This window comes from Leopardus geoffroyi, chromosome B3 (genome assembly GCF_018350155.1).
Source record: "Leopardus geoffroyi isolate Oge1 chromosome B3, O.geoffroyi_Oge1_pat1.0, whole genome shotgun sequence".
NCBI classification, from domain to species: domain Eukaryota; kingdom Metazoa; phylum Chordata; class Mammalia; order Carnivora; family Felidae; genus Leopardus; species Leopardus geoffroyi.
This window is the reverse complement of record NC_059337.1, coordinates 134,679,612-134,692,803: the sequence shown is the minus strand read 5'-3', so window position 1 is coordinate 134,692,803 and position 13,192 is coordinate 134,679,612. Positions and strand designations below refer to the sequence as shown.

Here is a 13,192-nt window from a genome sequence, read left to right as displayed (position 1 = left end):
AATGACTGTGTTGACCTCCTTGACTTTGGTCCCCCTGGGCCTCTTCCCACAATGCCTTTCCTTCCTCCTCCTCCTCTTCCCTGTCCAAACCCCACACCTTTCATCCTTCAAGGCCCACCTGAGGGTCTAGATTTTCCAGGAGGCCTTTTCAACCCACTGAGCCCACCGGGATGTGTCCTGCCCTTTTGTATTCAATCCCTGGCAGTGCCTGTGCCCAGAGGAAATTCAGTTCCATGGTCCAGGGTGTTCCCCACGCCTGCACGGGACAAGCAGAGTGGGTGACGTCACAGATGCTTCATGTCTACTGTGGAGTGAGTCAGCGTGGTTCTTCCCTCAGGGATGCAGCTGAGTCGGGTCTCGGCTGCTGTATGAGTTCCCTGTTGCTGCTGTAACAAATTACTACAAGCTTGGTGGCTTAAAACAATGCAAATTTAATCTTGCAATCCTTGAGGTCAGAAATGGGTCTCATTTCCTTTTTCAGTTTCTAGAAACCTTGTAGAGGCTGCCTGCATTTCTTGGCTGGTGGTCAACTCCCATGTTCAAAACCAACAAGGGCTGGTTGCGTCTTTCCTACCCGTGGAAATTCCAGGATACTCTCCCCATCTTGAGATCCTTAAATTAATCACACCTGCCAAGTCCCTTTTGCCATAAAAGGGCAACACAGTCACAAGTTCCAGGGATCAGGACACGGACATCTTTGAGGAGGGGCATTATTCTGGCTGCCGTAATCGCTGTCCCTGGTGGTCAGAGGGCACTGTGGCTGGTGGTATATTAATAATAATTGACATTTACTGAACACTTACTCGGGCCACGGACCGTTCTGAACGCATCACCCAGCACTCTGAGGTAGGTGCCATAGTTACCACCTTCACGGTACAGGTCAGGCACTGGGAGGTTAAATAACTTGGCAAGTGGCAGAGCTGGGATTTGAACCCATGCAGTCTGGCTCTGGTGCATCCTCCTGACCTTGGGGCTACACTCCCTCCCTGTCACCATTCTCACCTCCAAGATACTAGCCAGCAGCCTGTGAGAGGCCAGGCAAGGTCTGAAGCCCAACAACAGGAGAGGGAGAGTTTTCACCGAGATTTTCTGGGTGAGGACAGTCCCCTCCCATTTCAGCCCTCTCTCACCCCATTAGGGGTACCTAAGCCTATCTCGGGGAGCTGCAGGGAGCTTCCGATGGTTCTTCAGGCAGGTGGGCCTGGAAAAGCTCCTGGGTGCCAAGTACCAGTCAAATTCACCTCTGCCCTCCCCCCACACCCCTCCCCCAGGCATACAAGCCCCATAGAAGGCAAGTCTTATACAACAAACCAAAGAAACGAAACCACATTTCTCCAGCTCGCCATTACAAAGAAGCCTGTATATCTGAGCCAGAGGAGAACACGGAAGCCTTCCACAGGCACTCAGTGAGGAGGGGTGCCCTAACATTTATTGAGCGCCCACTAGGGGCAGGCATATTTCCAAGAGTTTTATACTCAGTAACTCATTTAATACAACAACCCTATGAGATACTGTTATTATCCCCATTTCACAGATAAGGCAACTGGGGCAGAGAGCAGTCATGTGACTGTTCAAGGTCACACAGCCAGTATGAAGATTCAGTCCATTCTCCATGAACAGGAGAACCAAGGCAGAGGCTGGTCAAGGCTGGCTGAACAGTCCCAGCCTGACTCCCTGTATTTCAGTTGGCCAAGCCCCTTTTGTGCCTTCCCAGCATCACCTGCCCTCTTTGCACCTGCTAGGCTGGGCCCCTGGTTTCTATGACAATATATTTCTTTTTTTTTTTAATTTTTAATGTTTATTTATCTTTGAGATACAGAAAGAGACAGAGCACAAGTCGTGGTGGCGGGGAGGGGCAGAGAGAGAGGAGACACAGAATCCGAAGCAGACTCCAGGCTCCGAGCTGTCAGCACAGAGCTCAGCGCAGGGCTCGAACCCATGAACCATAAGATCAGGAACTGAGCTGAAGTCAGACACTCAACCGAGTGAGCCATTCAGGTGTCCCTGTGACAACAGATTTCTTGAGAACACTTTTATATTTCATCCTCACACCAATCTTCTTTATCACCCCCATTTTTATTTATTTATTTTTATTTTTTTTAATTTAGAGCAAGCAGGGTTGGGGCAGAGGGAGAGAGGGGGTAGAGAGAATCCCAAGCAGGCCCTGCACTGTCACAGAGCCTGACGCGGGCCCAGAACCCACAAACCATGAGATCATGACCTGAGCCGAAATCAAGAGTTGGATGCTTAACCGACTGAGCCACCTAGGCGTCCCATTGCCCCATTTTAAAAAAAAAGAAAAAACCAGGCACAGGGAGGCCGCATAACTTGCCAGAGTTCTCCCAACTAGAAAGCAACAGGTTTGGGATTTGAACCCGGACATTCAGATGCTACCCCCTCTCCCAGCCCCCAAGCCTGAGCAAGCCCAGCCTGAAGGCCTCCGCCGGGAGTCTGTAGCCAGGCACGCGACATGGGTTCCCCAGCTCTCCAGATGTGTGTGCTTGCACTTCAGCTGGACTTGTGCTATCTCCTCCACCAGCCTCAGAGTTTCCTGCCTTTGGGTGGCTCCATTAGTCACACTCCGTCTGAGAGCCTGGGGATTGTCTGAGTGGGAGCGGAAACAATGTCGTATTAATCAGGTCAGTCTGATTAATCAGTTCAGGCCCGAGCCTGCCGGAGTGTGGTTGATGCCAGAAAAGATAATTCGCAGAAAAACCAGCTTCTTGCTGCTTGAAACTGTCCTGGCAGGAGCATGACTCCGCAATGACAAACACTTCTCAAAAGGAGAGTCACACATACCCGAGTGAATAGCCAGGAAGCTCACGGCCACAGGCAGCACAGGGCAGGGGAATCTGCAAGAGGCAGCGATGTGCTGCTGACTTAGCAGAGTGAGGAAGCAGGGACTCCTTCAGGGGATAAAGACAGATTTCCTCTGAGGCTGGCCAGCTGTGCTCATTGGAAGAACGAACTGGAAAAACAGTAATTTTTTTAAAGTAGATAATCTGTGCACATTCTAAATATGTGCATATTCTTCCATTAGTGTGAGTTTGCAGTGAAGACGCATCTGGCCTGTGCACTTTTGTGTCACTCAGGGTCTTGGCAGGAAGTGGATGCAAGGTCAAGCAGGGTGACCGAGGAGAGGTTAACACAGGGGACGGGTTTTTTTTAATTTTTTTTAATTTTTTATTAAAAAAAATTTTTTTTTTAAGTTTTATTTATTTTTGAGACAGAGAGAGACAGAGCGTGAACGGGGGAGGGTCAGAGAGAGAGAGAGAGACACAGAATCGGAAGCAAGCTCCAGGCTCTGAGCCATCAGCCCAGAGCCCAACGTGGGGCTCGAACTCACGGACTGCGAGATCGTGACCTGAGCCGAAGTCGGACGCTCAACTGACTGAGCCACCCACGCACCCCAGGGGAGGGTTTTTAATGATGTGGGGATAGAGTTAAGGGAACCAGCGCAGGAGTCTGCAGCACCCTGGGCCTGGCGTCGTCGCTGCCCCAGGCTGGAGGGGGCAGAGGAAGAGCAGAGTAGGACAGGGACTCCGGCAGGAGCTAAAAGGAAGCAGCCAACCTGAAGCTACCCTGGCAGGGGGATAAATACTCCCTCCTCCTCACTCTCTTGCCATCTTCTGATCCCAGTTAGTGCTTCCCATTGGCCAAACACAACAGAAGCCAGAGGGCAAGGGAGGCCGGTGACCCAATCCATGGAGCAGGATGGAGACGGGTGGACAGTGGATCTGGATGGGCCCATAAAAAGTCCTCGGCACTTTTCTGGCCCTCAGGAAACAATCCCTTTCAACCATCCCATCAGCTGCCATTTCCGAGCCCCTGCAGCGGCCTCCCTAACCCAGACACTGGGAAAATGCAAATGCCGAGACTGAAATCCCATGAGAGACTGGAAAAGAAGCCAGTCTGGAAAAGAAATGGACGTGAACGTCACTTATGCCAGGTATGGAGAAATTCTGACCACGTCTCCGGAGTCCAGCCCATTGTGGGAGATGATTGCTGTGGGCAAGGAAGATGGTTATTAGCGCAGTGTCTCAGATCAGCATTCCATGGGCCGTAATTTGCCATTCCCTGGGACCAGGAAGGTTCTGGAAAACAATGCATGCTTCATTTTAACATGGTGAGCTGTAGGTTGTTTGCAAGGCCAGTGCCAGGTTTTGTTTACAAAACAACAAATTCTACTGCTCCTGCCAATGACTGGGCAGCTTGACATCAAGAAATGGCAGAAGCCGAGCCAGAAGGTGACATTGCAGGCAGGGCGACGAATCTCTTTGCTTCCCCAAATCTAGCATCTTCTGAGGGAGAGCACAGCCAGAGATGCCAACCCCATCTTCCACAGGCCGGTTCTGGATCTTTCAGTGAGTAGTATAGGTGCCATGCTGTTCGGTTTCTAAAGAGTAAAGCATGAATCCAAACAGAGCTTTGCTTTAATCGAAGAGTATTTATCCTCGTGAGAGGTTCTGTGTTTGGAGATCTGTAAGCAGAGACTGTGTGCTAGAAAAAGGCAGGGAGAGAGGGCCACCAGACACTGCCACACCGTTCCAACTCCAGGGGACACCATCCGGTCAGTTCCAGTGTGTACGGGACCCCTGGAACCGTGCGTCGTGGCAGCCCGGACAGGATTCCCTTGGTAATAACCTTTCCACATGGCATGCGCGGTTTGTACCCCTGGAAGCCAGAATCCTGCATCTGGCAACTGACGATGGGCTTTAGAACACCCCACTCCTTTCCTGGGGGAAGGGACCCGATTGCTGCAAGAACAGCTCCCCTTAAGACTCTCTCAAGTCCTGCTTCAGACACTCAGAACCGAGTGGCCTCAGGTAATTCACTGAATCTCAGCTTCCTGATCTGTAAGTTGGAGAGAATAAAACTACTTGGAATTCAAAGAGAGCAGCGTGCATAGGCACTAAGGACAGTAAGCATTCAAAAGATAAGAGCCGTGTAGAAGAGGGTATTGGGAGGAGACAATAATAACAGCTAATACCTACCGAACCCTAATACCTGCTGGGTGTCGAGCTAAGGGCTTTGCCTCATTTAATTGTGAAATCGCTTCAACCCCCTTTTGAAGGGGTGTCCCCATTTCGCACATGAAGAGCTAGGCACAGAGAGGTTAAGGGACTTCTCCAAGGTCACCCTAGTGATAGGTAACAGAGCTAGGACTCTAATTTAGACACTGACTTTGGAAGGAAAACTTTTTTTTTTTAGTTTATTTATTTATTTTGAGAGAGAGAGAGAGAGTGCACGCACACGCACGCGTGGGGAACGGGCAGAGAGAGAGAGAGAGAGAGAGACAGAATCCCAAGCAGGCTCCGCAATATCAGATGTGAGACTCGATCTCACTAACCGGGAAATCATGACCTGAGCTGAAATCAAGTCAGACACCTAACCACTGAGCTGCCCGGGGCGCCCCTGGAAGGCATACTCTTTAACAAGTACTCTCAGCCTGGCAACTTTTGAAAAGCATATGTGCATTTTTATGGCCTGAATAGTTAATCCAGAAAACTCCATGTGTGAAGATGTTGCAAGAAGGAGGAAGATGTCGCACCACGGGCCCCATCCAGCCTCTGCTTCCGCTGCCTTTCCTGCTGAGGTGTCCTCTGCCCTCTTGTTCACTGTCCATCTCCCTCCAGAGACTCCCCTAGGGGCCAGGTCACAAAGTGAGCAGCTATGAGCCACCCAGAGGGGTTAGCAGAAGGTGAGACATCTCTCCATCTCTTTACCTCTCCTGCCTGCTCTCTGACTGCCCTCCGTCCTAACCCCTGACCACCGGTCCTAATGACCAATGGCACAAGTCTGCAGACTCCCGTAGTGACCATTCCCAGACACTCAGTTCACAAATTGGAATGGGGTGCCGTCCTCTGAGCCAGGCACTGGGCCGGGAGGGAGAGTCCTACAGAGAGACGTCTGTGCGCCAATGACCCCCGTGGACAGTGCAAAAAGACGCTGAGAAGGGGTCAGGGGAGCAGAGCACAAATTGCCTGGAACAGTCGTCAAGGCCCGGTGGCAGAAGTGACTTTTGGGTCTTAAAACTGGGGCTGGAGTTCAGAAGATGGGGACAGGAGTTCTTGTGGGTGGAGGGGGACACAGGAGTTGATGTGAACGAGCAGAGGTGCTGAGGGAACAGCTAAGGCTGGCTTGGCACAGACTGCTGGCTCTGGGCTCACCTGCTTGAGTTTGAAACCCACTGCCTCCACTTATTACCCGTGTGACCTTGGGCTCATTACTTGACCTTTCTGTCCCTTATTCCCCCATGTGTAAAATGGGGGTGATAATGGTATGTACCTAATAGGGTCATCTAAGCCCTTGGCACAATACCACAAGCCCTGGCTGCTGTTTTTGCTGTTATCCGTGAGCCTGAGGGGCAGAGGGGGAGACCGCCTCCTCGACTTCCCTCCTCGACCTCCACAGCAGGAGGTCTGTGCTGTGACTCAGGCACACTCAGGCCCTGGGAAGCACCAGCACCGGAATCCAGGAAGCAGCAAACCTAAGTGCAGACTCCTGGAGGGGGGGCGCCCCGGCTGAGGTCAGGGGAGGTGCCGGGGGAGGTGCCGAGAGGCTCAGGGCGGCAACGCGGTACCGCATTTACTGAGCGGCTACCGATGCGCTGGCGTTGAGGATAAGGACCCGCAAAGTACAGGAAGGTCGCTTCATGGACTCTTCTCTCAGCTTCCCCAGGCATGTGGCTGGAGAAGGAACCTTGTCCTTCTGCAGCCAAGACCAGTCTGGCCCACCCTGGTCACCCAGAGCCTGTTCCGGGGACACGGTTGTAGTGGGTGGGGAGTGCTGTGCCTCTAGGACAGGTCTGAGCCACTGCGGTTCCTCCTGGCAGGCGCCTAGCCTGTGGCCTGCGGTCAGAAAGGCTGGGTAAGGAGCCGGCAGGGCTGGGTGTGCCCGACCGGCAGGCGCGGGAAAGGGGGAGAGGATAGAGGAAATCAGGGCACAACGAGGAGGAGGAGGGCCCGGCCAGGAAGTGGACCCGCCGGTGTTCCCAGACCACCCCTGCCAGCAGTGCCCACCCTGCTTGCTGGGCGTCGGCCCTAGGAGGGGGCGCCGACAACTGCGACCCACACGCGGGCCCTTCACCGCGCAGGTAGGTCCCCCACCCCCGTTGCGCCCCACCCCCCCAGCTGGGCCTCTTCCTCTCGCCAAGGTCGTGGGGTCCCTGGCGCGCCCGCAAACTGCTTGCGGACAGCGGCCGCATCCTGGGCACTGGCAGCCAGTTCCCCGCCTTCGCCGAAGCGGCCCCACGAGCGCGCGATGACGCTTCGGGCCGGTGGGGCCACCTGTGCGTGCGCGGAGCGCAGCCACCAAGCGTGGGAGCGACCTCGTGTGCGCGGGGGATGGGGGGGCGGGGGGGGCGGAGGGGCGGTGCGCGGGGCGGGCACGTGCGTGAGCGGCCGGGTGTGCGCGCGCCGGGCGGGGCGGAGGCGGCCAAGTGCGGGCGCGCCCTGGGAGAGCAGTACGGGCAGACGCGGCTGCGGCCAGGCCCCGCCTGGCCTGGTGTCTGCCCCCGAGCGCCGGCGCGTCCGGGCCCCCCTCCGCGGTAGAGTGTCTCCTCCCGCGGTAGCTGCCTGGGTTAGCAGCCACCCCCTCGGCTGGCTCTGTGGCCACCTGGTAATTAACACACACACACACACACACACACACACACACACACACACACACAGCTAACCCTTCTTTTCCCAGAGCTCGGCAGCACAGGGGACCCAAGATTCAGCGTGGGCCAGGCTTTCCCTTCCTTCCCCCAGGCCTGCGCGGTGTCTTTTACGTGAAGGGCAGGTGTCCGGCAGAGGGAAAGCTTGTCTGCGATTGGCCAAAGGAGCGCCCGGATGAGGTTGGCAAGGCCACCTGCCTGGCAATCCGTGGGCCCGGGTACTCCTCAAGATGGAGAACAATGACGCGTTGGCCAAAATGTACAGGAAGACACTTTGGGATTCAAGAGGAGAAAAAGAGGAGGGAGCACTGATTTGAGCCAGAGGCAGGTCACTTCCTGTGGCTGGGCCTCTGTGAAATGGAAATAACTACTTTAGTGAGGACAAAAGAGATGTGAGAATGTTACAGATCTGAGATGGTGAGATTGTGTTGTTCTCCCCGCAGGTAAGCTTCCAAAGAGAGGATGGTGGAAAAAGGATTCCTAAGCTTAACAGGGGATGCCGGGCTGGAACAGTGTGGATGCTATATGGATGCTATAATGAGAGCTCAGTTCCAGAGCGAGATGACGGGAGTGCAAATCTCAGCTCATACTCTTAGGAGAGCGATCACCTTAGCAAATCAGCTACCCTCTTTTTAAGCCTCCGTGTGATTTTCTACGAAATGGGCATGAGAGTCGAGCCTGCTCCCTAGGGTGTTACGAGATCATACTGGAGAAGATCTCGCCTTGAAAGCCTTGCAGAGCCCCTGAGTGTTAGATAGGAGTCTTGTTATTACTGTCAGGTTGCACCCTTCTGGGTACAGCACACACACCGTAGGGAGAGAAGACTCAGGGAAACAGTAGAAACCGGGTTTTATCTTTCCTAGCTGGCCGGTCTCAAACAAGATACCTTACCTCTCTGAGCTTTAGTATCTCGTGGGAAAAATGGGGATTATTATATCCACCTCACAAAGTTGTTATAAAAGTTAAAATAACCATATGAGTGAATCCAGCACATGATAAGCCCTCACCTGATTTTGGAGAAAAAGAATACTTGTGTTCCAGTTTTTACTGCTGCCTAACACACCAGTTTAAAGATAATGGCTTGGGGCGCCTGGGTGGCGCAGTCTGTTAAGCGTCCGACTTCAGCCAGGTCACGATCTCACGGCCCGTGAGTTCGAGCCCCGTGTCAGGCTCTGGGCTGATGGCTCAGAGCCTGGAGCCTGTTTCCGATTCTGTGTCTCCCTCTCTCTCTGCCCCTCCCCCGTTCATGCTCTGTCTCTCTCTGTCCCAAAAATAAATAAACGTTGAAAAAAAAATAAATAAAGATAATGGCTTAAAATAACAGTACTCAGCTATTTTGCTCAGGAAGCTGTGATTTGGGCAGGGTTTGGTGGGCGTGGCTTATCTCTGCTCCTTATCGCGTCAGCTGATACGGCGGAGCTGGCGCCAGAGTATCTTCTGAGATCACACACTTGCGTGATCCTGGCTGCCAGCTGGGACTGGGGCTAGGGTCTTGGTTCCTCTCAACGGGGCCACTCCAAGAGGCTGCTTGGGCCTCCCCATGACATGGCGCCCAGGTTTCAAGAGCAACTATCCCAAGTGATAGGAAATGGGGGTTTATAGTCTCTTCAGCCGTGGACTCAGAAACCAGCACAGTGTGTTTCCACTCTATTCTACTGACCATGTAGTCACAGAGACCACCACCATTCAAGGGGGAGGGGACTTAGACTCCATCTCTCAATGAAAAAAGCATCAGACGATTTCCAACTATCTTGACTGTACCACAACTTGAAAGTCTTTTTTTAATTTTTTCTGGGTGCCATGGTGACAAATTAATTCATCCTTGCAAAGGAGAAGACCAGCAGAGATCCAGATATCCATAACGAGGGCCTTATCACAGAGCCTGTTTCGGTCACGGTCACTTTCTTGGGGCCTGGTTCCGGAATGAGGGAGCAGGCCTCCTATACAGTGGCTTCTCTAGGATCTGTTTCCCGGGACCCTCTCTGCTAGCCCCTTGTCTTTAGAACCGGAGGGAGAAGCCAGGCAGGGGATAATTTGGATTCAGAAAAGTAGATTCTAGCAGGTGGCCCAGGCTGAGTATAATGAACATCTATGTAGTGCTCAGTTCCCTGGAGAAATCTGTTTGTTTTTCACGAGGGTTGCTGTTTGGGTGCTTGGGGAGTGACTGTTGTCCTACATTATTAGGTTATTAACTGATGGGTTGGAGCCCCGGGGGGGTGGGGAGGCAGGAGGCCAGAGAGGGCAGCAGGCCCTAGGAGTCGCCATGGCAACCTTCAGGTCTGTGGTTTTGTGCTTTGGCTCCAAGCAGGAAGGATGTCCCAGACGGCTGAGACCTTCTCAGAAAGACCACAGACTCTCCAAAGAGAGACCAACGTCTCTCTTTCGGCAATAGGTTTCCACCGTAATGCATTCTCACACGTGGCCACCCACCAGTGTCTTCAGAGTCGAAACCAACCCTCTTCCTGTGGCCTGCCCCAGTCTCTTAGCTCCTGACTTCAATTTCAGCCACACTGGGCTGCAGAAAGAAATGGATTTTAGATTCATTTATTCATTCAAACATTCAACACATTTCTGTTGTGCGTTTATTTTGGTCCAAACCACCTTCTCCCTAAGAGAGAACAGAACAGACCCAGCTCCTCCTTCCGCACGGGCTTACTGTCTGGAGGTGGAGGTGGGCATGAGCACATAATCATACAGATTCCCATGCACTGCATTGATAGTTACTAGAATACAATGAATTTATTTTTTAAATATTTTATTTATTTGGGTTTTTTTTTAATTTTGGAAAAAGAGAGTGCAAATGGGGGAGAGGGGCAGAAAGAGAGGGAATGAATCTTTTCCTTTCTTTTTGTGTGTGTGTGTGTGTGAGAGAGAGAGGGCGCAAGTGAGTGAGGGGCAGAGAGAGAGAGAGAGAGAGAGAGAGAGAAGCCGGGCTTGCTCAAAGTTCACCTGAAGCGGGGGTTGAGCTCACCCAGTGCAGCACTTGAACTCATGAACCGTGAGATGGTGACCTGAGATGAAGTCAGATGCTTAACCGACTGAGCCCCCCAGGGGCCCAAAAATACAGTGGATTTAGACTTGACTTGAATCCCGGCTCTGCCAGCCCTGTGACCCTTGGTGTGTTCGGTGGAAAAGCCGGGATGATAATATTTACCTTCCAGCGTTGCTGCAAGGCATCAGCAAGGCATGTTGTGGGATACACAGAGCCTCGCACGTGGCGGTAACTCTGAGTATGTAAGCACCCACCCGGTGTCCCCTCGTCTGGTGCCTGTTTGTCATTTGGAACTCATTGGCCACCTTCTTTCTGTATGGAGAGCCCCGGTCCCAGCTCCCTGGCAGTCACAGTCCTCCAGCTGGCCAAGGAAGGATGAAAAGAACCCAAGGAGGGATGTGTGCAGCACATTAAGCTGGGCCTGAAAGCTGTGGTTCTCGGACTTTGGCGTGTGTCAGAAAAACCCAGAGGTATTGCTCAAAGTGCCGCCTCTTGGACCTCATCCCTCAGTGATTCTCAGTCAGTGACCCAGGGCCGGGCCTGGGAATACTGATGCAGGTTTGCCGGAGCTCCCCGGGGAAACGGGATTGGGCCTGAAAGACTAGGGAGCAGAGGCCAGGGAGTGGGTGGGCCCTGTGTTGGGACTCAGAGCGAGGGTGATGGGCCTTCTCCCTTCCTTCACACTTCGGCCACCTCTGCCCACCTCACCCGCACCCCCCCCTCCGCCCCCTGCTCTCAGGGCACCAGCTCAAAGCCCATCCGCACCCAGAGGCTCTATCCCAACTCACCACAGATGGCTCCACGTCTCACAGATGGCTCCATCATTCACGCCGACATTCCAGAAGCACTGCTCTATAGGGTTTTAGATAAGTGCGATGTGGTGGTGTGGTCAGCAGAGATAATGACCCTCAAATGATGTCCAGTTCATAGTCCCTGGAGACAGTGAGTATGTTACCTTACACGGCAAAGGGAGATTAATTAAGATAGCAGGTAGAATCAAGGTTGCTAATGGGCTGACCTTTAAATAAGGAGACTGTCCTGGATTATCCAGGTGGGCCCAGGATGATCGCAAGGGTCTTTAAAAATGGAGGAGGGGAGCAGCAGGGTCAGAGTCAGAGAAGAAGATGTGAGGCTGGGAGCAGAGGCCGCAGTGACACAGCGTGACACGAACTCAACCCGCCTCTGCTGGCTTGGAAAACGAAAGCCAAGGAATGCTGGAAGCCTCTAGAAGCTGAAAAAGGCAAAGAAATGGATTTCCCCTAGACCTTCCGGAAGGAATGCAGGCTTGCCAATACCAGTGGAACCAATGTCAGACTTCTGACCACTAGACTCTAGGACAAGAGATTTGTGTTGTCTTAAGCCACTAAGTGGGTGGTACTTTGTTCTGGCAGCAACAGGAAACTCATACAGTGGTCAAGAGTCATCGGTGCCAAACAGCTCTACTCCTTCCCAGCTATGCGACTCGGGGCGAGTTGCTGGCATGCTGGGTCTCCGTGGACCGAGACAGGGGTAACCCTGGCTCACAAGGTTGGTGCCAGCATTAAAACAGGAAGCATCTGAGAGGTGCTCATCCCAGGTACTAAGCACATGCTTCCACAATGGCAATGACTATGCTCTTTGGCCCTATGTTGCCTCCACTTCTTCTCTGACCCCACCAGGGCCGTGGTGCCAGGTGCTCTGGAAGGTTCTCTGCTGGTTCTTTTTCTTGGTCCTTGGAGCCATCCTTGCTTCACACCTGGCCACCTTTGAACCTGCAACAATATCGCACCATGTGTTAGCTCCTCTGATGTAAGCCTGTGCTTACAGCCTGTGCCGCTGACGTAGAAGGCCTGGGGAAGGCCAAGGCTGGCCTTCAAGACACAAGTCAGCAAAGGTCCCTGGTGTCAAACAGCCGATGGCTCACGATAAGACACTCGTACTTGTCAGAGCCCCCAGGGAGCCTCCGAGGTCGTTACCCCAACCAGCCCCAAATCGGGAGAGTAGCCATGGGGATAAGGTAGTGCACCATAAAAAAATACCTCACCAAGTTGGCCTGCCCACCCTTCACCCTTTCTAGGGGAAAGCAGACCACGGAGCAGGACCTTCTAGCCTGTCACTTCCATCATCACCATCCTCATCACCCCTGGATCCTCACTAACATGGAGGACCTACTAAGTGCCAGGCTGAACCTCATCTCCTTTGGTTCTCACAGAAGGCCAGTGGTCACAGGGTATGCGATTTCTCAAGGTCACATAGCCAGACAGTGGCAGCCTGGGGATCTAACCTGCACAGTCTGGTCCAGAGCCTCATCCCGTGCCCATGGCATTGCTGCCATGTGCCGGACGGCTTGCATGGTGCCACCAGCTCAGGGCAGACTCTGAAGTCCTCCCTATGATGAGTCTCAGACTGTCTGGATTCTAAGAGCCAGGGGTGCCCGAGAGCCTTCTTGCCTATGGTCCTGTTGCCCTCAAAATAGCCTCCAGAGTGGCTCAGAAAAGTCCGCCAGCCCCTCAGAGCCAAGGTTGTTGGAGGAGATGTTTATGCTGGGGGCAGACAGGTCT

General features: G+C 53.2%; 1 protein-coding gene across 4 annotated transcripts in view; it reads left to right on the top strand.

Moving 5' to 3' along the window:
- Positions 1-13,192, top strand: part of GPR68 (G protein-coupled receptor 68) — a 30,236-nt gene that overhangs the window by 3,256 nt on the left and 13,788 nt on the right. Inside the window, exons 2-3 of one of the 4 annotated variants that reach the window (XM_045451888.1) lie at positions 2,540-2,639; positions 3,783-3,949. The exons of 1 other annotated variant lie outside the window; for it this stretch is intronic. The gene's annotated coding sequence lies outside the window, so the exon portion shown is untranslated. Of the gene's footprint in view, positions 1-2,539; positions 2,640-3,782; positions 3,950-6,539; positions 7,097-7,539; positions 8,104-13,192 lie in introns of those variants that run through there. 2 more of the 4 variants (XM_045451887.1, XM_045451890.1) reach the window with 2 other exon arrangements.